The sequence below is a fragment of the Oryctolagus cuniculus genome, chromosome 8 (assembly GCF_964237555.1).
Source record: "Oryctolagus cuniculus chromosome 8, mOryCun1.1, whole genome shotgun sequence".
Taxonomy (NCBI): domain Eukaryota; kingdom Metazoa; phylum Chordata; class Mammalia; order Lagomorpha; family Leporidae; genus Oryctolagus; species Oryctolagus cuniculus.
Genome location: NC_091439.1, coordinates 63,909,097 through 63,934,356, shown reverse-complemented (window position 1 = coordinate 63,934,356; position 25,260 = coordinate 63,909,097). Strand labels below are relative to the sequence as shown.

Sequence of the window (25,260 nt, the reverse complement as noted above, 5' to 3'; positions counted from 1 at the left end):
CCCAGCCAGGCAGCCTGGCTTGTCCCAGGCTTGGGTTGATCCAGATACACTGCTGTATCAGAAGCAGTGGCAGCCTGGGCTTGTCCAACACCTGTGATGTGATGGCTGTATTTACCTACATCATTTAGGAACAATATAAGAGCTAACAATTCTCAACTTATAATATGCATCAGGCATCCTGTTGAGAATTCGACATAACTGAACTCATTTAGTGACCAATCTTCCAGAAGAAGTATCTTTATATTCTCCTGTTAGAGAAATTGAGGCACAGAGATGATAAGCAATTGACCTAAATTTACAAAATTGCCAACTAGTGTTTTCAAAAAAATTTTTAAATTTGAGAGGGAAAGAGCAGGGAGAGAGAGAGAGAGAGAGAGAGGGAGAGAGAACTCCCATGTGGTGGTTCCCCTCCCAAATACCTAGGCAGTGCTCAGCAAGGCTGTAGTCAGGAGCTGGGGACACAACTCAGTTCTCCAATGTTTGTGGCAGCAATTCAATTGCTTGAGCTGTTACCTCTGCCTCCCAGGATCTTCATCAGATGTCAGGAGCCAGAGCTGGATATAGATACCCAGTTTGTTAACTGCTAGGCTAAATGACTGCCCCCAAGTGGTTGCTTTAAATCACAGGCCTTGACTCCACAGCATTTTATCCTTTTAACTACTAAGTCGCTTTATTCTAACTTTCACCATCCGTGAAACTTCTGATCGAAGTTTCCATTGCTTAGTAAAAAATTTACAGTCGAGAAAATTAAAGTTCAACTTTCTCCATCTCTCACTGAAAACTACTTTAAGACCATTTTCAGTGCCAGCAAGGGGCTTATAAAGAAAGAATATTATTTTTGCTTCTTAATGTTAAGAAAATCATGGTGCTAGCATAGTACAATTCTATTTTTTTAATCATGTATTTATTTGGAAGGAAGAATGTCAGAGACAGAGAGAGAGAGAGAGGGAGAGATCTGCTGCTGGTTTACTCCCCAGAAGGTTGCAACAGCCAGGGCTAGCTCAGGTCAAGCCAGGGACCTGGAAATCCATCTGGGTCTCCCACCTGGGCAGTGAGAACGCGAGTACTTGAGTCATCATCCCCTGATTCCTAGATCCATTGAAGGGAAGTTGGATCAGAAACTTAGTAGCCAGGACTCAAACCTCTATTTCAGTGTAGAATGCAGGCATCCCAATAGGCAGCTTAATCCACTGTGCCACAAACCAGCCCCTTACTATTTCAAAAGAAACAAATCTTATTTCTAAAACCATATTTTCTAAAAACAAACACTTTAAACTTTAAATAAAGTATAATTATTAAAACTGGCTAGTTAGTTTATAAGAATATATGAAGTCAATTATTTAAATGAAAATTCTCTTCAACATGAACTTTTAATGTTGAAATATAAAAGCAGAGTGTAAAATTTTTAGTAAAAATCTGCAAAAGTATTACATGATTTATCTACAAGTTGTTGCCTCTATTAGTAACACTTACATATTAGCATCTGTATTTGAGAAAGGAAAGACAAAAATGTGCCTATTTGCCAAAAGTAATCAAACCAGTATCAATTCATATCTAGCTATAAAAATTAAATTGATATGTGATTTTGTCTTTAATACATATTTTCCTTGAGTAGAATACTATTATTTTTCTTTGGTTAAGGCTTTCACAGAATATATACAATAAATGTATTATTTGAATCTGGTTGCTTTGAACTAACTATTCTCATACGAAACACTGTAATTAAATTTTAGTTACCAACTGTACTGAAGGGAATGGGAAAAGGTCAGCCTGTTTTAAATGTATTTTAATGTAATGGAAATATCAACCATGGTGTTCCCTATCTTTTGCCAATTTGAATATGCCTGGTCTGGTTTGTACTCGTACAGCTAATAATAGTTCAAAGCTCTTTCCAAACTTGGTCTTTCCTTGTTGCATTTCCTCATGTTTCTCTGTGCCTCAGAGTTCCTGTGTGTTCTTCTAGATCTTTGTCATGCCAAACCCTAATGTGAATACCATCTCCCTCAGCTGTTACCTCCAAGTTTCAGCATCAGTTGGTATTTTGCGAATTAGTGAATGAACTGAATATTTCAGGTGCTTTGTAGAAAGGCCATTTCACACCATCCATACCAATCTTGCTAACGTCTTTGTTTCTTCCCTTCCACTACATTGTCTTCTAAAGCTTGGGTTCCTTCCACTTGCTCCTCTCCTCTGTATTATACCCCTCCCCCTCTCCTGCCTTAGCTGATTCTCTAAAATGAAGGAGCCTGATCAGGTCTGTCTTTCCACTTACCACCCAGAATGTCAGTAAGTATTCCAAGTTTTGAAATAAAAGGTATAAATCATTTACATCCTTTTGAGTAAATGCCACTTTCTTTTTATTTAAAACAATTTTAAAATAAGGCATATCACAAGTTACTAAATTTATTTCATAATGTAAAAGTACCAGAGAGAATATTTTGAAATTAAAAAAACAGAGCTCAGCAGGAGGATATTTGGCCTAGTGATTAAATAGGAGTATCTGGATTTTATTCCTGGTTTCAGTTCCTGACGTTGGCTTCCTGTTAATGAATACCCTGGAAGGCAGTGGTGGGCATGAGTAAACTGGGTTCCTGTCACCCACAGAGGAGACCTGGATTGAGTTACTGGCTCCAAGTTCCAGCCCCAGTCAGGGGACTTTCTAGGTATTTGGGGAGTGAAGCAGCAGATGAGTCTTTTCTCTCTCTCACTCTTTCTCTCTCTGTCACTCAACCTCTCAATAAATAAATATATAAATGGAGCTTGGTCTTAATCATGCTTCAAAACATATTCAATGACCATGGCTAATTTCATATAAAAAGAAAGAAAACCTCTGAATAAAGTGGACAAGAATTAAAGTTTGGAAGCTGCTCAGGCCTGTGAAATATGTAAGGATGATGAACTACCTTTGTGGGCAGGTGGAAAGAAATATATATGGCAAGATAAAGTTTCTTTTTTCAGCAATGAAGAAATAAATTTAGAGACAAAAAGAAGTATTGGGATAATAAAAGAAGCACCCATGCAGTCAACACCAAGTATAAGGAATAAATCATTACAAAGACAATCAAAGGCTACTGTGAGCACTCCTTTATTGCAGGCCTCTGAATCTAGCATAATTCTTCTGAATATTTATATGTCTAATACATATGCATGAATTCCATCAGTATAAGTAATGTTATTTTGCATATCTTATAGAAAAGCTACTGAAGTCATATTCTTTAGCTACTTAGTTTTTCAACATTGTTTTTAAGAGTTATGTGTTTGCATACATTTAGTCTAGTGCTTTCATTTTAACTATTTTATAGAATTTTATGAATACATCAATGTCTATCTAAAGTCCCACTAACAGACATCTAATTTTCTTTTGCATATTTATTTATTTATTTAGCTGTTAAAATCAATACTACGTTGAATAGTTTGGTTAACTTTTTCATGCATATATTTGTAGATGCTGTATACTTTGTAGAAGAATCACTAGGTTAAAAGTTATGCACATCTTCAATTTTGTTTGCTACTTCAAATTTGTTTTTAAAATATTTATTTTCATTTTATTTGAAAGAGAGGAAGAGAGAAGTCATCCATCTGTTTGGTTTAATCCTTAAATGGCCACAACAACCAGGACTGGGTCAAATTTAAGCCAAGGAGCCCAGAATTCAGGGTGAGTCTGCTACATGGGTGGCAGGGACTCAAGTATTTGATCCATCACTGTTACCTACAAGGGTACACATTAACAATAAGCTGGATTGGGAGTGGAGAAGCCTGTACTCAAATCAGGCACTCTGCTATGGGATGCAGGCATCCTACATGGCCACTTAACAATCATGCCCAATGCCTACTTCCCCAAATCTATTTTAACCTAACTAAACCAATCTACAATCTACCAGGAATATATGACCCTCCTTACCACTTGCAAATTTCTCTAATTACATTCATATGAAATAGTATCTCATTGTATATTCAAATTGTGTTTTTCTGACATAATGTGAACTTCAGCATCTTTCAGAATATCTGCTGGATATTTGAGTTTTGGCTTGCCATATCTCCAGTGGTTTTGTACTGTTTCAGTGTGGCTAGGCTAGAATTGTTTACCAGAATCTCCTTCCCTTAATGGTTGCATTTAGAGTTGGTTAAAAGAGAAATTTGTGTGAGATTTAGAAGGTCAAAGTGAGATAGCACCTTTTTGCTGTGAAGGTTGTTGAGACTCACTATGGTGAGAAGAGACACAGAGATGTCACTGTTTTCCAACTTAGGCTTTGTCCTCCTCCTCCTCTGATGTCTACGTCTTCTTCATGATGACTGGTCGTAATGACCAGTCATGACCCTAAGTTCCCCAGCAGATCCAGAAGAAACAACCTCCACTGACCTCTCTTGTGCTCCTTTTCACTTTGCCGCTGCAAGAACCTGGAAACACCTGCGTCAGGAGAGCTGGGCAGTGCCTTTTCTCTGATTTTCTAATTTCATCTTTTAGAATCTAAGTTTCTCAGCTTCTCCTCCAATTTTGTAAGTTCTTGTTATTATAAAAAATAATAAACCCCGGAAATAAAACAAAATGAAACAAAACAAGTAGAAAAACTGGAATCTATTGAACAGCTAATAGAAAGTAAAAACCTAGGAGGGTAAGATCTGGGAGAAACAGAGAGATTTAACAGGCCCAATATCTGGCATAGTTCTGTGCCTTAAAGCATTTGTCAAATCACATGTATTTGTTCATATTCCAAAGAGGTGACTATAATTGAAGAAGAGTAGAGGAGAAACCGTATAGAAAGTGGCCAAGAGGCCAAGAAACTAAGCAAAGCTCATGATCCTAGGAGTGAGACAGGGACAAAAATTAAAATCTAGCATTCTCCAGGGAGAAGGGGTTCTGGTAAAATCTCTGAATTTCAACTCAGTGACTGGAAGAGGATATTTTAGGAGGGATTGATAACCAGAACTAGAGAAAATTTTACAAAACTGAAGACTAGCTTCAAATCGGTTCAAACAGGGGCCAGTGTTGTGTTACAGCAGGTTAAGCCAACATACATAACTCTGGCATCCCATATCAGAGCACTGGTTCATGTCCCAGATGCCTTGCTTCTGATCCAGCACCCTGCCAAAGCACGGGGAAACTCATAGAAGATGGCCCAAGTACTTGGACACCTGCCACTCAAGAGGGAGAATCAGATGGAGTTCCAGGCTCCTGGCTTTGGCCTGTCCCAGCCCTGGCCATTGTGGGTATTTGGGGGAGTGAACCAGAGCATGGAAGACACCTTTCTCTCTCTCCTTTTCTCTATATGTGTGTTTATCCTTCTCTCTTTGTCACTTTGCCTTTCAAATAAATACAATCAATCTTTTTTAAAAAAAATTCAAACAGAACTGCTTAAAGGTAAACCGCATTAATTTTAAAAAAGGCAGCAAGAAGACCTCTAGTTTTATGTCAGGCAGGTATAAGAAGCTTAGAGATTTTGTTTCTTTCCTAACAACAAGTAGAGTGGAACAACTTAAAGGAACTTAGATCCGTAAGAGAAGTAAAGCCACAGGACAAACACATGGCCTCAGAAAATAACATCGAAACAGAAACATGCATGGATACAACACCAGGGTAGAAACATATGAGCTGTAATTAGTGAGCTCTTTAGTTTGAGAGTGATTCCAGACAGACCCAATCACAGGGAGGCCTCAACACTTTGGTGAGGTTTACTTCCAGGGTCTTGACCAAGTTCTCATAGGTAATGATGGAAAATTCCTCCCATGCTTCTGACAGGTAGAGGGCAAAGAAACCATAAGAAATGTGCCATGCACTCTGTTCTTAACAAGTCTTCCTTCAAGATAAGCTAGTCAACACCAATGCCTAACCTGCTGCAGCTCAACTGACCTTGGAGAAGAAAAATGCCAAGTTGCAGCCCTCAGTATCTTTCCATGTGACAGGACAGAAGTTCCCTACTGCAGCCAAGCGCAGACAGAAAGGAGGAAAACATTCAGAAGCACTGATGAGTCTGGTGGCAAGACACACAAACTTGCTAAAAGTTTGAAACCCAGTCACAGGGACTCTACGGGTAGAAGATTTCCTCTCCCTCTATAACTTATCACCATTTTACTAGAAGTCTACTTACAGCAGTCGTTTTAACCAGGACATCATGCTTGGGTCACAAGGTAAGAATCAGAGACATACTATCAGGCTAAAAATAAAATTTAAACAGACAGAGGAACCATCATACTGAGACATGGCAGGATTGTTGGTATTATCAGCACTCTTGATTTAAAAAATACACTCCGGAAAATAAAAGTGACTTTCATTGTCTTCATTCAAAATATCTGCAAAAGCCCAAAACTACATTATAATTAATGGTGTGAAATTTGAGACCTTCCCTAAGAACAAGACAAGATTGTCTTCTGTAAACATTGCATTTCAAACTTGTTCTAGAAGTTCTTCCTAATACATTAAGACAAAAGATGGGAACAAAAGTACACAAAGTAGGAAGGAATAAATAAAATGGCTTTGTCCATAGATTGATTGCAAGATCTTCTGTGTAGAAAACGCTACAGAACTGGCAACAAATTCATGGTATTAAAATTGATCAAAGGTTGCAAGATGCAATGTTAAAATAAAGTTAATCACTTTTCTGCATATCAAGAATGAACAGGTGGAATTTGCTTAAATACACAATTCCACTTTTAATAGCACCCCCTAAAATGAAATATTTAGGTGCAAACAGAATAAACTATATGCAAGATCTATGTGAGAAAACCTGTGGAATTCTGATTAAAGAAAGCAAAGAACAACTATGAAGACTCAAGGTGAGTATGTCAAGATTTTAGTTCTGGGCTGGCACCATGGCTCATTTGGTTAATCCTCCGCCTGCAGCGCTGGCATCCCGTATGAGTACCAGGTTCTAGTCCTGGCTGCTCCTCTTCCAGTCCAGCTCTCTGCTGTGGCTGGGGAAAGCAGTGGAGGATGGCCCAAGTCCTTGGGCCCCTGCACCCACATGGGAGACCAGGAAGAAGCACCTGGCTCTTGGCTTCGGATCGGCACAGCGCCAGCTGTAGCGGCCATTTGGGGAGTGAACCAATAGAAGAAAGACCTTTCTCTCTGTCTCTCTCTCGGTCTATAACTCTATCTGTCAAATAAATAAATAAATAAAAACATTTTAGTTCTTCCCAATTTTATCCATATTTTCAATGAAATCTTAACCAAATTCAAGTTATTTGGCAGATATTGACAAACTGATTCCAAAGTTTATTTGGAGTGGCAAAAGACTCATAATTGCCAAGACAATGTTGAAAAAAAAAAAAAAGAATGGAATCAGAGAACTTACACTACTGGCTTTAAGACTTGCCACAGAGCTAGAGTCATCAATATAGTATGATATTGATGAAAAAATAGACAATTAGATCAATGAATTAAAATAGAGAATCTAAAAATAGACCCACATAAATACTATTAATCTTGGAAAAAGCAGCAAATCATACTGCAACAATTGAACATCTACACAAAAAATTAATCTAGTCACAGCCTTTACATCCTTCACAACAATGGACTCAAAATGCATTCACATCCCTGAGTGCTAAATGCAAAATTATAAAATCACTAGTAGACAACATAGGAAAAACTCTAAGTGACACTGGGTTCGGCTGTGACTTTTGTGGCATGACACCAGAGGCACAATCTGTGAAAGAGAATTAATTTTGAAGTTGTTGCATATTTTTCATAATATGTATTTTAATGTTTTCATGAATTTTTGAAGACCCTACATGTTTCAAACATTTTTGTGCCAAAATAAAGTTATCTTTTCATTCCAATGTCACAAATTTTGAACTACCTTCACATTTGCAATTTATGATCTAGAAGGAGAGGAGAGAACATTGGGAAGAATCAACATTCAGAGATAAAGGCTGACAAATTTGCAAACCTGATGAAAACTTTATAGCTACATATTTATCAAGCATAGTGGATCTGAAGGTTAAATGCACAGAATGCCATATGTAGAAACATCACAACAAATTTCCTGAAAATCAAGGCAGAAGATTCTTAAAATCAACCAATAAAAATTGCAGAAAATATTGAAAAATGTAACTTAACAAGCTGAGTCTAAAATTTATATTGAAATGTAAATGTCTAAAAATACCTGAGATATTCTTTAGTGGAGACTAACATGGAAGAACACATATCACTCAATGTCAAGACTTACAAAACTTATTGTAATTTAAACAGTGTTTTAATGATTTAAAAACAGTAAAAAAAAATTTCAGTTTGGTGCCAGTGTTGTGGCATTGCAGGTAAAGCCTTAGGCTGGGAAGCTGGCATGCCATATGGGTGTTTCTTTGTGTCCTGGTTGTTCCACTTCTGATCCATCTCATTGCTCACAGTCTTGGGAAAGCTGCAGGAAGATGGTCTAAGTGCCTGTGCCCCTACCATCCACGTGGGACACCCAGAAGAAGCTCCTGGCTCCTGGCTTTGGCCTGTTCCATCCCTGGCCATGTGGTCATTTGGGGAGTGAACTAGTAGATGAAAGATCTGTGTCTCTCTCTCTCTGTAAGTCTGCCTCTCAAATATATAAACCAATCTTAAAAAATAGATTTAACAGATGAGGAATCCTATAAGATAATATTCATAGATGTGGACACTTAATTTGTGAAAAAAAAAATGAGTCCAAAGAGACAGGAGGAAAGGATTATTTTCACTGTATTCTAATAGAACAATTGAATATGCATTTAGTAGAAAAAGGTTGGATGCTTAGCTCACAATAGATACAAAAATCCATTCTGCATAGTTGATAGATACTAACATGAACATGACAATAGTAAACTTGTAGAAAGTAAAACACCTTGATAACTACGAGTGTAGAGAAATTATCTTTAAACAGAACAAAGATATCAATAAATAGCACTACATTAAAATGCTCTTCATCCAATAATACCATTAAGGCAGTGACACAGGCAAGGAGTAAGAGAAGACACTGCAAATGTGGCTAATAAGAAAAATATAGAGGCAGGTGTTTGGAATAGCAGTTGAGATGCCTCTTGGGAGCTCACATTTTACGTCAGAGTGCCTGCGTTTGAGTTCTGCCTCTGCTTCCAATTCCAGCTTCCTGCTAATATGTATTTTAGGAGGCATCAGGTGAGTTTCTACGACTCAAATGAGAGACCTGAACTTAAATGTGAGCTGCTGGTTTTGGCCTGTGCCAGCCCTGGCTATCGTGGGCGTTTATGGAGTGAACTAGTAGATGGAGGCTCTTTGTCTCTCTGCCTTTCAACTAAAGTTAAAATAAATTTTTAAAAAGAAAAATACAGATAAGCCAGTAGAAAACTAAATTAGAGGTGTTAGACAATATTTTAAAGTATTAGAAGAGCTAGGTGGGCAGTACACATGTGAACGAGTTTCTACCATATTTATCATATGGAAAATTCAAATAGTAGTTAGCAGATTCCACTAAGCAGAATGGCTTAGAATTACAAAGTTTCCCCATGCTGGTAAAGAAGACATGGAGTAAATCACACAGATGAACAACATTGATACAAGGAATTTGGAAAACTACTTAGCATTATCTCCTGGAGTTGAACATACATATTCCTGAAGACAGCAACTTCATATTTAAGTTGCAACTCTATAGAATTATATATACAGGGGAATTAACTGTACATGTACCTATCCTATTTTGTGTTTATCAATGGAAACAACTCATGACATTTGGATGCAAATGCTTGGCATACTCATACAACTGAACACATCAATGGACACTAATGAACTTCACCTAAAAACAGCGTTAAATGAAAATATCTGTGGGCAAAATTCAGCCAACTTCTGAAGTCTGACCCCATTTGAAAGCTGGGCTGAATATCAGCATGCTAGTACCTGGGCATGGATTTATCGGAATGTGAAGTTGGGAGCAAACCTGTGTTGCAGAGAGCTGGAAAGAATGTTGCTCTTCGCTAACACCAAGAAAAAATCAGATAAAGTACATTATCATAAATTTACAAGATCATTATAGAGCTGAGATTTCAATTAGCCACAGAGCCCAAAATCCAAAGAAGATATCTTCAAGGAGAGACAACAGGAGATCATTGTATGAGATTGTATCTTTCCAATTTAGTTCCATATACTGCATAAAAGAGTGCTCCTGGACAGAATTCACATAAATGCTACTTTTCTCCATAAACTTTCCATCTTTTAAATTTTGAGATTGATCCAAATTTTTCTCATTTTCGTCTCTCTCCAAAAGATGCTGCATTAAAATTTTTTCCATAATTTACAATTATAAGCAAAAGCATTATTACAATAAAATCAACTCAATCACAATTGAAAATTAGCAATTATATTTTCAATCTTGATTTTATATCAAGCAACTTTGCTAAGTTTTTGTTGTTGTTGTTCTGGTAAGCAAACAAAGTATAAAGCATAATGTCTGAGAATGAAAATAATTATTTTTCTTCCTTTTTAATCTGTACGTCATAGTTTTTAGTTTTGCTTTTATATGACATTGGCTAGAACCTCTGGGCAAAATGCATATAGAATCACTGAAAACAGATGCTCTTTTCTTATTTCTGATTTGAAAAAAAATTCCAAGTTTGCACCACTAAATACTATGCATCCTGGACTGAGTGGTTGGCCTAGCAGCTGAGACATAGATTTGGATGCCCATGTCCCACATTCAAGTGCTTGAGTTCAATTCTTGGTTCTGGCTCTTGATTCCAGCTTCCTGCTAATGTGGGCCATGGGAGGCAGAGTGATAGCACAAGCAGGAGTCAGGAGTCAGGGGTCAGAGCCCAAAATCAAATCCAGGGAATCTGGGATGGGATACCTGGGCCTTAAACGCTTCCCTAAATGCTCCCTTCCTATGGTCTAATATTTCTGTCAATTGTGTTAATGTTTCAAGTGTGCGTGAATAAAACAGGCATCTTCTAGATAAACTGTAGATTGTCTTTCTATCTAATATAGGTATGTATAGCTATATCTCTATCAAATCAAACTTACTTGCTCTTTCCATGTTCTGTTCATCTGACGAAAGATATGCTAAAATGTTCCACCATATTTGAATTAATCAGTACCTTATTTTAGTCTATATTTGCTTTGCATATTTTAAATATACATGTTTTTATACATTTCTATTGTTAATCTTTTTGTTGAATTTATTTCATTATAAAGAAACAATTTATAAAATCTCTTAAAAATCTTTTAAAACTGAACACGTATCTTTGTCTAGTGTAATATTGCTTCTCTAGTTTTCTTTTTAAGATTTACTTTATATTTTCTCATTTAAAATATTTATTGGGGCTGGTGCTGTGGCACAGTAGGTTAATCCTCTGCTGTGGCACCAGCATCCAATATAGGCACCAGTTCTAGCCCCTGATGCTCCTCTTCTGATCCAGCTCTTTACTATGGCCTGGGAAAGCAGTAGAAGATGGCCCAAGTCCTTGGGCCCCTGCACTCACATGGGGAGTCCAGAGGAAGCTTCTGGCTCCTGGTTTTGGATTGGTGAAGCTCTGGCTGTTGAGACCATCTAGGGAGTGAACTAGAGCATGGAAGAACTTTCTCTCTGTCTCTCCCTCTCACTGTCTGTAACTCTACCTCTCAAATAAATAAAATCTTAAAAAAAATCTATTCTGTGGTTAGTTTTTGAGTATTCTCTTTTCAACAGCACATATATTTTAATGGTCCAATTTTATAACTGTTTTATAAATAATCTGGCAAGTTTGTTTATATTCATTGTGATAAGAATTATATCGTATTTTATTTTGATTATCTTATTTTATTCTTCCTATTTACTTACTTTTCCATATTCATTTTATTCTAACTTCCTTTGAGTTAATCAAGTTTTATTTATTGATCTCTTTAGTCCCCTCAGTACTTGCTATAGTAGTTACATGTTCTATTTCTGTTCTCTAGTTTGCTTTTCTTAAAATATTGATATTGAGAGAGAACAGAGTAGGGGCCTGTGCTGTCGTGTAGTGGGCTGAGCCTCCTTCACCTTGGGCGCCAGCATCCGATATAGGTGCTGATTAGTGTCCTGGCTACTCTTCTTCCAATCCAGCTCTCTGCTTATGACCTGGGAAGGCAGCGGAAGTGACCCAAATGTTTGGGCCTCTGCACACAAGTGGGAGACCCAGAAGAAGCTGTTGGCTTCGGATAGGACCAGCTCTGGCCATTGTGGCCATCTGGGGAGTGAACCAGCAGATGGAAGACCTTTTTCTCTGTCTCTGTCTCTCTCTGTCTGCAACTCTGCCTCTCAAATAAATAAAATCTTAAAGAAAAAAACACCAAAAAACCAGAGATAACTGTGTCTAAAATTAATTTGTCTCTCAAACAATAAAGGAGCTTTTGAATCCTCAAGTTTCCCTTGGCACTTAGCCTAACATTAAAAAAAATCCATTGTTGGGGCCAGAAGAAGCTTCTGGCTCCTGGCTCCTGGCTCCTGGCTTTGGAATGGTCCAGCTCTGGCCTTTGTGGCCATTTGGGGAGTGAACCAATGGATGGAAGACCTTTCTCTCTGTCTCTCCTTCTCTAGGTCTATAAATCTATCTCTCAAATAAATGAATGAGTAAATCTTTTTTTAAAAATCCATTGTTCATTACTGCTATGGGTTTACAGTTCTCTGCTTTATAGTATATGTTTAAATATATTCAATCCTTGCTTAGGTTCATAATAACCAATTTGGTAATTCTGTATTTTTTTCATTTTTCAATTTTATTTGCCCTACATTTCTTTTTTTAAAGATTTCTTTTTATTTATTTGAAAGGCACAGTTAGAGAGAGAGAGAGAGAGAGGCAAAGAGTGAGTGGGAGAGAGATCTTCCATCTACTTGTTCAATTCTCAGATCAGACCCAAGCCAGGGACCAGGGACCAAGAGCTTCTTCTGGGTCTGCCACACGGGTGCAGGGCTCCTGGACTTCGGCCATCTTCCATTGCTTTCTCAGGCACATTAGCAGGGATCAGAAGTGGAGCAGCCAGGACTCAAACCAGTGCCATATGGGATGTCAGTGTCGTAGGCCACAGCTTTACCTGCTATGCCATAATGCCAGCCCCTTATCGTAAATGCTTTCTCTTGAGATTTGTTTGTGCTAAATTGCCCATATCTTTACTTAGTCTCAATTTTAAGCTATGTTAGCTGAATATAAAATGCTAATTTGATAGTTATTTCCTCTTTAGATTTTAAAAATGTTATTGTGCTGTTGGACTTCAGTGTTACTGTTGAGAATCTATCTTTCCTGTTTTATTATTCCTGAGATCTCTTTGTAACTGGTGACCAACATTTTCACAACAAGGTATTTAGGGTTAATAAAGAATTTGGTTTTGTAAACCACATTGACATTCATTGTGTTTCTTGGCCTTGAGGAATCATGACTTCCGTTGTTTAAAGAAAATTCTTGATGATTATGTCTATGAGTATTGCCTTTTCCTATTCTTTTCTCTTATGCCTAATTCATATATGTCGGTCCTTCCATTTTGAGTTTCATGACACCTGTTTTTCTTTTCCCTCTTATTTTCCCTGATTGTACTACATTTGCAGTAATTTTCTCATAGAGATACTCTATTTCATTATGCTTTTAAAAATCCATTTAAGGTAATCTTTGCCTCTAGATTTTTAGTCATCATTATATATTTTTTATTTCTGACAATTATATTTGTATATTATTTAGAATTGCTAGGTATTTTTGGACAATATCTTATCTCCATGTGTTTAATTTCTTTTTTATTTTCTATCATTTAATATATAACTTTGTACAGTATGCCTGATAAATCTCTCATTTGACCATATTAGGAATATATTTCTGCCATTTGTTTTCTGTTGACTCTGAGTTCCCTGTGGATTTTTTCTTTGTGTAATTTGTAACTGGACTGGCAAATGATGTTTCAACTGGTTATATCTACAAGAAACCTGGAATGGCAGCCTGATGATTTATCTCTACAGAAAAGCTTTGGATTTGCATCCTTCACACTTTTTGGAACCATACCACTTTGGGGAACACATTTTGTAGTAATTTTTTGAGACCAGGAAAACTGCAAATTTAAATTCCAGACTTTATTAAAGCAGGCCTTTGGAGATAGACTCAGGGAAGTTTTTGTTTGTTTGTTTGTTTGTTTTGTTTTGTTTTGCCTTTGGAGCCAAGGATGATATAAAATTCCTTTGCTACGTCCATTTCCAAATGTAGCGACTTTAATGAAGTTCACACTTTTATCCCAGATTATGTCCTTCAAGGGTCCAGGTTGTGTGAGTCATCTTCATAACAACTCGCAATCTCACAGGTGCCCAGGGCCTCAAGTGGTCTTTAAAGGCCACGCTCCTTGCACATCCTCTGTGAGGGCCAACCAGCCTCTGCCTGATCCTGACACTGATCGTCTATTTTTCTTCTGAGAGAGTTACCTTTAGTTACGTGTGAAATCAAACGTTAACGTGAAAGAAGTTTATCCAGGATTCTGATTGACTTGTTTCAAGGAATTTTTTTTTTCACCATCAAATATAAAGTTGAAAAAATCCCTGGAAAGTAGTGTTGATCTTTTCAAAATTCCTCAGTATAAGACCTTAAACTAGATTTTTCTAGTTATGGTCGCTGCTGAGAAATACAAAATACTGTTGAATTAAATAAATGATGTAATATATTAAACTATTCTACACTATATTAAAAAGCATTTTAATGGGTTGTATTAAAATATAATAAAATATAATTGAAGAAATTACACTGTTTAAAATTATTGAGGACTTCAAAGACTTTAATTTTTGTAGGTTACAGCTATCATTATTTAACAAGGATAAGAATAATAAAAAATTTAGAAGTTTTTATCATGTAATTTATTTAATAGCCACGGTAAAACATCAATTTCAGCATAAGTGAAAAGTTTTCACAAAAACTAAATCTATTTTCCAAAATAAAAATATCAAGAAGTGTGATGCTCTTTTATATGTTTGCATATCTCCTTAATATCTGGCTTACTAAAATAGAATCAGATTCTTATGGTTTTACACTCAATGTATTGCGATATAAATGAATTATAGGAAGAAAATCTAATCTCATAGACAGACATGTAGTTGGAAAAGGGAAGAGAGTTTTCATTCTTTGATCCACCATCTTTCTAGGCAGCAAAGTGCAAGGAGGCATGGCTAAGCACAAGGCTACCTGCTTGGACTAGCATGGAGTTGGGGAAACGGAGACAGAATTCAATACTCATTCTCCTTCTTAACTTTTCGTGTTGTCTCTTAATTTTCAAAGTAGCAGAAACCAAAGTTTCAGAGAAAACCAGAAGAAAGAGACAATGCAGCATGCCTGGGACACTGGAGATGGAAGAAATTACATTGCACAGAAATGAGAGTTAGAGTGTCAGTGGCTTGGAACAGCAAATAATGCATAGTGGAGAGAAAACAGAGAGGGAAAGCAAGCAGGAGGTTAGTAAAGATAGGACATGAGCACAGATGGTTCTAAAACAAAAGGTGGAAGAATTTAGGGAGAATTTGTTTTCTTTATCAGAAAAGGAGCTACTTTACGGTTGTTCTTACAGAGCAGTATGCACAATGATATATTAGAAACATTAGTTAGTATGGTATAGATAGCCACATATTTTGCTGGGAAATGCAGTTCCAAGAGACTGGAGATCATCCATGTTGGTCATATACTCCACCTTACTCCAAAGATCAAGGATCTGCTAAAACCCACACCTTACTGTTCCTTAGAAAAAGTTGTTATGTCACCACCATCATGATGGTCTCAAAAACTTTTTGGAGTTTTTTCCTAAGCTCGTTCTCACTGTCAGGATAAAATGTCAGATAATGTATTTCCTCACTGTGTAAAATAACATTTTTCTCATCTTATATATTTACTTATTTCACATTTCGAAGGCTTTCATCATATACCAGTATCCTATTTTTGCAGGTTTGAAAGTTTTATCTCTGGGTTCTAATTCAATGCGACAGTGTGGCTACCCCCTTAAGGATTTCTTATCCCCATTGTTGGGTTTAATTTCTATCTTGTCTTTGTGACTCTGTACAATATTCAAACAATTTTTTATTCTTTCATTTTCCTTTGAGAATAATTAGCTTTTACTATTTGCTCCCTGAGGTATGACAAAACACCACTGACTGTATGGAAAAGTTCTTAAGGATTGCCCACTCCTCTGGATTGTTTCTGGCTCCCAATCTCTGCCATCCCATAAGTACGGTTTGGATTATCCTTCCATAAACAACTTTTTGGATACTGTTATATAGAAACTCATTTGCCATTTTTATGCCCTCCCATACCAAAAAGATATCTGCAGTTTATCTCTGATAGTCTATAATTTCATCACAACAAAAAGTTTACACCAAGTTGACTTGGAGATTTGGCTATGGACTGCTTCCTCCAAATTATTTATAAATCTATAAAATAATACTTCAGAGATGAGTTTACTTATCATTATCTTCTACTTCCTGCTCAAGACCATTGTAAAACCACAGCTCTGATCACTTGTGACTCAGTGTATTTTAATACTGTTTGATACAGGAAAGTTCTAAAAATGTAAATAGCTTACAACTACTGGTTTCATTTTGTTCATATTAATTCAAATATGCACTGATTCTCTTGAAATCATATTAGCTTTTGTTATATGTATGTAATATATAAATATCACTTTATATTTTCAATGCTCTAATCCTTTATTTTACATTCTAACAACCTCTGTGAAATTGAAGAGAGAGTTAATAATTGGTGGTTCTCAGTATTCCCTCTGGAGCCCTTTAAGTGGTTATCACAAAGGAAAATCACCAGCTATCCTATATAAAAAGACCTGAACATTCTGGGAAATAGTCCACAATTGCACACCTTGAATATTTTCAATATTGTAAGGTCAGTCAAATTCAGGGGACTGATTTATATTTTCTTAGAGATTTGTTCTGGAATGATATCTAATTTTACCTTTATGCAACTAGAAATTCCAAAGTGACAATTTCTAAAACAATTTTGGAAAGAGAATCTCCCTAAAATTTTCCCTAGAAATTTGTTTATTCTCCAGTTATTCTTTCTTTTCGACCCCATATTCTATTCTCCTTTTATAACATGATCCTTAAGTAATTCTATGAATTTTCTATGTGGATTTCTCTCTTCATTATATTAGTTTAGAAACTTCTATGATGAAGACTTTCAGAGTATATCTTGCACTACTTTGCAATTGTGAGCATTTCAGATGAATGTGGAACTAAAATTATCCTATAAAATTATCCTATTTGAAGAAACCATAGTCTATGTATCAGGGGCAGGTGCAAGGACCTCAGATGTCCATTGCTCCTTCTCCAACTTTACTCCCCAGAATCTGCTGGCTTGCATCAGCCTACCATTGCTTCACCGAGATAGTTTCACAGAGTAATTTCATGTGGCTGTCATTGAGAGGGGAAATGACAAACCTGAGGATAGGGAGAACTCATAGCTTCCAGAGAAATTTAGAGTACAGAAGAGAGACTAAGGTGAGTTAGGATAGGTGTTCTGTGTGCTCCCTCACATCAGCAGCCTTGTTTCTATCACCTGGGGACTTGTTACAAATGTACATTTTTGCCCCCACCACCCCAAATCTACTAAATCAGATACAACACAAGTGGGATCCAGAAACCCATCATTTCACAACTCTTCCCATTGATTGTAATTACCACTGCGTTTGAGAGTTAGTTCCCTTTACCAAAGGGCAAACAATGCCCTAGAGCAGTGCACATCAAACATGGTCTGTATGAGGACTGAAGGCCTTCCATGGCACTAAAAATCGTACTTTTCAAAGAAAGCTCCTTGGGGTTGTTGTGCAAACTATATTTGATTGCAAGGCTACTGATAAAATCTAGAGAGAGATCACACAAGGAGTCGCCAGGAAAAACAGACTAAATGGGATGACCTTGACAAGTTTGGCACAACATTGAGGGAGACCCACTAGACTTGGCTTTGGTTGGCATCTTCATAGTTGACACAAAGAAAGTCTTTATCCAGAGTCCAGGATTTTAAGCAAGACAATCTATCATGAAAGGTCAGTAAATAAGAGAGTGTGAAACGTTAAGCTTATGCCAGAATAGGTTGTATGGTTTGAAACTTCATGGAGTATTTTATTAGCTCTCATTGGAAGCTGATGGGAGAAATGAGTGTGAACTTGAACTTTCTCAAAGCTGTACTAAGTAGGTACAGTGAAACAAAGTGCACCTTCAAGACAGGAGGAAGCCTAGGTTGTGTCAATGGAACTCAGAAAGCCTGCAGTTTCAGAATGGCTGTGTCACCTTGGCCACGCTACTTAATATTGCCGTTCATCAATTTTCTCACAGTTAAAATGTACATAAAAATAGAATCTATCAAACAGGATTCTTGTAACATTTAGTAAGTACAGATTTACAAGGTACTCAGAATAGTGCCTGGCACTTAATAAAAGTCAGTAAATCATTTCTTCTTCTTTGTCCACATCTTTGTCATCACGTTCTTATCATTATCATGACATCTGCCACATTCATCTTTCTTGGTGAATAGAGAAACAACGAGGCAGAAAAATTGTGAGTATATTAGGATAACTGTCAGATGGCAGAGAACAAATTAAGGTGATTAAGCAAGGACTCTGAGAAAGGAGGGCATATATCAAAATTATGAATACTTATGCCAAATATTTTCATATGAAGTAATTGAAAAAATTATTTTGTGAGTTGAGTCTCAAGGCTGAAATAATTAAAAGAAAAGCTACTATTGTTAGAGTAGCTTTCAGAAATGTCAATGTAGCAATGTTTTAATGTTTAATAAGAGAAGTAGCAAGTCTTAGAGTTGGTTAACTTTCTTTTGGTTTCTCTGAAGTCATGCATAGGTCATACTTCCTCCCCAATCTTTTTCATGGCGAGAAGTTGAATAACATGAAGGATTTCTCTGGGGAGCTTGCTTGCTCCCTCTTATACATATAAGCACATAGTATTATTAATGAATTCTTTCAAAAAGTATTTATTTGAGGAGAAAGAGAGACAGAAACAGATATATATATATATATATAGAGAGAGAGAGAGACAGAGAGAGAGAGAGAGATCCCATTCACTGTTTTCCTCTCCAAATGTCTGCCACTTCAGCTAAAGCTGAGGGCCGGGAACTCAACCCAAGTCTCCCACATGGGTGCCAGGAACCCAATCATTTAAGCCATCAGTGCTGCCTCCCAGAGTGTGCATTAGCAGGAAGCTGGAGTCAGGAGCCAGAGCCAGGAATTGAACCCAGGTACTCAAGGGCATGTTAACTGTTAGGCTAAACATCCAACCACTTATTGATGAATTTGTGAAACTAATATTGGTTGACATGAATTTTCAGGTTCTTTAGGAACATTGCATATTTAAGATCCCCACCCCCCCTAAACAAAGAAAACTAAAAATCTCTGAAAAAAATACAAACCTACCAGAAATTTTCAGTCTTCAAAAAATTCTCAAAGTCCTTAAAAGTGATTTTCAACATTCATATTTTAAAGAGATATACCAGATCAATGCATTATAAAGAATTTCCTTACCATCCTCAGTTCAAGAAGCATACAGTAACAATGTATATAATTTTTTTTTTACACAAGCAGAATTGTTATCTTTACCTAGTGGTTCAGACAGCCAGTAATATTTAACTTGTATGCTTCATGTAGCAATAAAATAAATAAATGGCCCTCTCAAATGGTACATCCTGCATTAGATAAATACTTCTCTTCAGCACACTCTAACCTGCCTAGCCACAAAGTGTTGCTTCCGTCTATCCTTCCTAGCCACAAAGTAAATTTTCTCGAGGCATCCTCATTGATTTTCCTCACACCACAGTAAAATAGTCTGTACCAGTAAATCAAGCAACAGTATTTAATTGTGATACACCCAAAGCAACTTATTATTGATGAATATTTAACACAGACAACCCAAAGCAGTGGGTCTTCCCAAATCAATGATTTTGCACTTCAAAAGTCATGTGGAAGCAGAATTGTGATTAAAGAATCTGCTCTGGTGGATCTGCATTTATCCAGCCAGTGTGCAAAGCCCCACAAGTTTGACAAGGGAATTTTGAGAGATAAATAGTGACTTGGCTGTGAGAGGCAGGGTGGGTTTTACCTCTTGTCAGTCACACTACTGAGTGAGCAGAACCCTGAGCACCCACAATTTAGAGGCAAGAAACCATGACCTGTTTTTCTTTCTGAAGGGAAGCTGATGAAAACAGAAATGTCCAGGAGAGGTTCCAAATGGGTAATGGAATAACAGCAGTATCATCTAATTAGAAAGAGAGAGAGAGAGAGAAAGAGAGAGAATGAGAACACTATCTTGTTTGTAGTATTGACCTTTTTACTTGTCATTGCATTTTCATAGTTTTAGTTCATACATAGAGTGAAGGTTTGTGCTACATTTTTTTTCTAACCAACTCAGAAATATATTTATAAAATTTTCAAAATATAAGAAAATAAATCTCAGTTGTGGGAGCTACTCAGTGTTGGTATCTTGTGGCAGCCTGAGCTGACTGAAACACTGTCTAAAACCATTTTTTTCCCTGAAGAACTCTTAACACTGGTAATTGACACCCAGAATATCTATTCTCTTCAGGGTTGACTCTCTCACATCTGTTGGGCATAACTTCACTCAGAGACCTGAACAAGACAACTAAATGAGAATACATTAGAAGACAAAAATGCCATAGAAAATATGTTGCCCTCTGACTAGCTGTTTTCATTCTTTTTTTTTTTTTTTTAAGTAGAAAAACCACTGTTCCTTAAGAGTATGGACAAGGGCTATAAGCAATAATCAAATCTCAAAATGTCAATTTTGTTCACATACATTACTTTTCTTGTACTCTTTATTTTAGTTACCACGAATCAGTAAAAACATACGATATTTGACTTTCTGGGGCTGGCTTATTCCAATAAGTGTAATTGTCTCCAGTTGCATCCATTTTGTTGCAAAACACAGGATTTCATCATTTTTTATGGCTAAGTATTATTCTGTAGTGTATATATACCAAAATTACTTTATCCATTATTCTATAGTGTAAATATACCAAAATTTCTTTATCCAGCAATCAGTTGATAGACAGCTGGGTTGATTTCTTATCTTAGCTATTGTGAATTGAGCTGCTATAAACATGGGGTACAGATAACTCTTTAATATGCTGATTTCATTTTTTTTTTGACAGGCAGAGTGGATAGTGAGAGAGAGAGAGAGAGAGAGAGACAGAGAGAGAAAGGTCTTCCTTTTGCGTTGGTTCACCCTCCAATGGCTGCCACAGCCGGCGCACTGCAACCCGCGCACTGCGCTGATCTGAAGGCAGGAGCCAGGTGCTTCTCCTGGTCTCCCATGGGGTGCAGGGCCCAAGCACTTGGGCCATCCTCCACTGCACTCCCGGGCCACAGCAGAGAGCTGGCCTGGAAGAGGGGCAACCGGGAAAGAATCCGGCGCCCCGACCAGGACTAGAACCCGGTGTGCCGGCGCCGCTAGGTGGAGGATTAGCCTATTGAGCCGCAGTGCTGGCTCTTCTGATTTCATTTTAATTGAGTAAATTCTCAGGAGAGGAATGGCTAAGTCATATAGTAGATCAATTTTCAGATTTCTGAGGAATCTCCATACAGTCTTCCACATGATTGCACGAGTTTACATTCCCACCAACTGTGTGTTAGGGCACCTTTTCCTTTACACCCTACCAGCATTTGTTATTTTGTTCTATTTTTTGGATGACAGTCATTCTAACTGGGGCAAGGGAAACACTCATGGTGGTTTTTATTTGCTTTTCCCTGATGGCTAGTCATCCTGAGCATATTTTCATGTGTCTGTTGGTCACTTGTATTTCATCCTTTAAAAAATGCCTGTTCATATCCTTGATCCATTTCTTAATTGGATTGCTTATTTTGTTGTTGTTGAGTTTCTTGAGCTCCTTACATATTCTGGATATTAATCAATTCTAGGACATTTAGTTTGCAAATATTTTCTCCCATTCTGTCAGTTGCCTCTTATTTTTGTTGAATATTTCCTTTGCTGTGCAGAAGCCTCTTAGCTTGATGTCATCCAATTTGTCTATTTTTGCCTTTATTGCCTAGGCTTCTGGGGTCTTATCCAAGAAATCTTTGTCTATGCAAATGTTTTGAAGTGTTTTTCATCCATGTCATGTACGGATTTCTTTAACTCATGTATTTGCTTCTCTGTGTTTTTGAGTAATGATCATTCTTTTTAATTCCTTTCACAGGCACTTCATCAGTCTCTTCATCTTCACATTCTAATACTGCAGTATTATTGTGTTAATCTGGGAGAATCATATTGCTGTCCTTGTTCATGCTTCTTGTATTACTACATTTATTTTTAGGCATTTGTGGAAACACTTGTTGGTTTTCTCCTTTGAGGGCTTTTATATTTGAAATGTTCTTCTATGGCTTAGTGGAGTATCTGCTCCTTCAGAGGATATCCAGAGGCATGTTCTGGGTGGGACCAGGGAGCTCCAGCCACTGCTTGAGGGTGGGGCAAGAGTCCAGAGTGACACCCTATTTTGGTGTGGTAGATCTCCTCTATCATCAGCAGGGGGGAGGGTGTGATTATGTTGGCTGGTGTGAACACAGCCTCTCCCCATCTCTGCCAGGGTGAACCAACTGTCCAGGGTGAGCCCACTGTAGCTACCCACCCCACTCATGCAGGTACATGAACCACACAGATCTGTGCACTCCTCAGTGTGGACAGGGAACCCTCTGTGACGATCCACCCCAGGCACTCAGGGAACTCTGAGCCTCTGAAGCCAGACACAGGGAATGTTCAGAGACCCAGCCACATTCCGTATCTTTTTGCAGTCATAAAATTCCCACAGTCACAGCGTGAGGGGTTCCCACAGTCACAGGGAGCAGGGGATCCACTTTCAGCCCCATGAGCCTCTGGAGAGCCCAGGTGATCTCAGAGCCAGCTGCCTGCCCAACAGAATCAGTCAGTGCTCCATCTTGGTAGGTTGTCTGGACACCTTGAGAGAGTGAGGTGAGGGGAATGTCACAGGCACACACCTGTGTGTGCATCCTGCCCCCATTAGTCTCCAGGCCAGGCTGAGAGTGGGGACCACAACATGCTCTCCCTCCATGGGGTTGGGTGGGCACCCTGCCCCTCAGTGCTCTTGTCCAGATTCAAAGTCAGTGTAGTCTGCGAGGTTCTCCCTCAGGCAATATTCCCAGTGCCATGGGCTGCCACAGGCTCCTCTCACCTTGCTCCAAGATGATCTAACCAATCTTCCTGCTCCTTTCAAAAATACGCTGACTGATGCTCACACCACCCTGACGCGGCTGAGCTCTTGTACTACTCTCTAGCAGGGGCGGGAAAACTGGTTTCTGCCAAGGGCCATTTGGATATTAATAACAGCATTTATGGGCCATAGAAAATGATCAACTTAAAAATTAGCCTGGTATCGATTCATTGGATCATGAGTCCTGCCTGCATTTGCCTCAGCAAGGCCAGATCAAATGATTTTGTGGATCTCATATGGCCCATGGGCAGGACATTGCCACTCTTGCTAGAGTTGCTATATCATTCTGCTTCCATAGTTGCAGGGTTTTTTGTTCTTATCAAAAACCAGTTTTGCTGTCAAACATTATTTGTTATGACTACATACTTTTCTTCTTTGTAATATTACACAACCAAATTACATTTGAAAAGAGAGAATTGTTCTTTTAAATAAAATGTTGCATGTTCTTCACAAATCCCAAGAGATGTAGATTCCTTACCAAAAAAGATATACTTTAAAAAACAAATGGGAATGGTGGAGAATAAAGAAGGGCTATGACCTTGTTACATCCCTGTTTCCTAAAACAAAAAATATTTAAGTTGTGTGTTGAGAGATGATTCTCTATAAGATTGTCACATTTTTGTACTTTTTATTTAGCAGAGATATTGACAGCTTTATTCTCAGGTTTTCTGTTCGAGGATGGTTGTTTAACAGCTTTGGAAGACAGAGATAATGCCTTCCTTGGAGGCAAAGGTCAGGTTTATTTGCTATCCACTTTAAGGTGTCTTCCTCTGGAGCAAAGGTTGGGCAGTTTCACTTGCATCCCCTTATAAAATCTGGTGTTTCTGGAGCTAGACATTCCCAAGGTGGTTTAGCTCCTTGTACTGCCAGCATCTTCCCCCATGCTACCTCTTCCCTGTGGGACTTCATGGAACATGAACAAATGTGAGCACTGTGCTTGTATGAACTGTTGTGCCTTTCCTCAGACCCACAAGGCTCTTATCTTTGCCAGCATCCATGAAACTGGAAAGCTAACTTATTAGCTTGCATGGGGGTAAAATCTTAGAACCTCCAGAGTCTGTGACTACATATGCAATATTTGTATGATTCTTTGTTATAACTTTATGCTTTTTAAAAATTATAACTACTGCTCCTAATCTTATCAGATAGGAGTGCTTTTACTCTCTATGGTGTGTGGTGGTATGAAACCTTGCTTTATTCCTCCCCACCCCCACTTCCTTACCTCCTGAAAATTCTTTCCCCTTTAATAGGATGAAGGCATTCAGAACACTTGACCCAGTGTCACGGTAATGCCCCTCTCTGTTGATCTTCCGCTGATGATTTATCTTCAGGCAACTTGATAGCTCATTTAGTAGTTTAGCAGTACCTGTTTGACATCATTTACCCACTTTTCCATTTCTGAACGCTTAACTTCAGATACTTCTCTAAAATCAATTATTAAAACAAACATTGTTGAGTGTCCACTTACATTTCAGAGTAAAATGTTGGCCATTTATCTTCTAACTTTCTTGGAGAGTTTTCAGAGGTGGATAATTTAATTGCAATTATATAATTATCAGGTCAATGAAGATGAGGCATTGTGGAGATAACAGGAAATATGAATAAAATATACATATCAAAATTTCAATCCCAATTATATTATAGAGGATTTAGGCTATTACCTGGAAATTTATGGGGACAAATGAAAATAAAGAGTAATTTTATTACTTTGCTATCTTGCAACTTTCCTTTGCCCATATAAGTGAAAGCTTTTTAAGAAAATTATATAGTTAGAGAGGACACTTGATATAAAAAGTTATTTTTTGGGAATATATACATTAAAATATAATTTCTTCTTCTAAGATAATATTTTATTTTCTCTCATCATTTCCTTTTTTCATATCCACTGTCACAACTTATCAACTTTTTCTTGTTGCATCTTCTCAAATATTTGTATTTATTTTTTCATTTAAAAATTTCAGTATGCTCTTTTAAAACATTCCAGTCTATTTTAACTTCTTTTACTTTTTCCTGCCTGCTGTGTAGTTTTACCAGAGATAATCAGGAAGTGGAGAGAAATTTTGTGTGTGTGACTAAAAGTAAGTCCCAGAGATTTAGTCAGAACTTCAGGAT

At 37.6% G+C, this 25,260-nt stretch overlaps 1 long non-coding RNA gene across 2 annotated transcripts in view; it reads right to left on the bottom strand.

Annotated features, from left to right (window-relative positions):
* Positions 1 to 25,260, bottom strand: part of LOC103350742 (uncharacterized) — a 40,308-nt gene that overhangs the window by 4,209 nt on the left and 10,839 nt on the right. Inside the window, exon 3 of one of the 2 annotated variants that reach the window (XR_007909154.2) lies at positions 20,077 to 20,162. The exons of the other annotated variant lie outside the window; for it this stretch is intronic. This is a non-coding gene — a long non-coding RNA (uncharacterized lncRNA). The remainder of the gene's footprint in view (positions 1 to 20,076; positions 20,163 to 25,260) is intronic. 2 annotated transcript variants of the gene reach the window in all.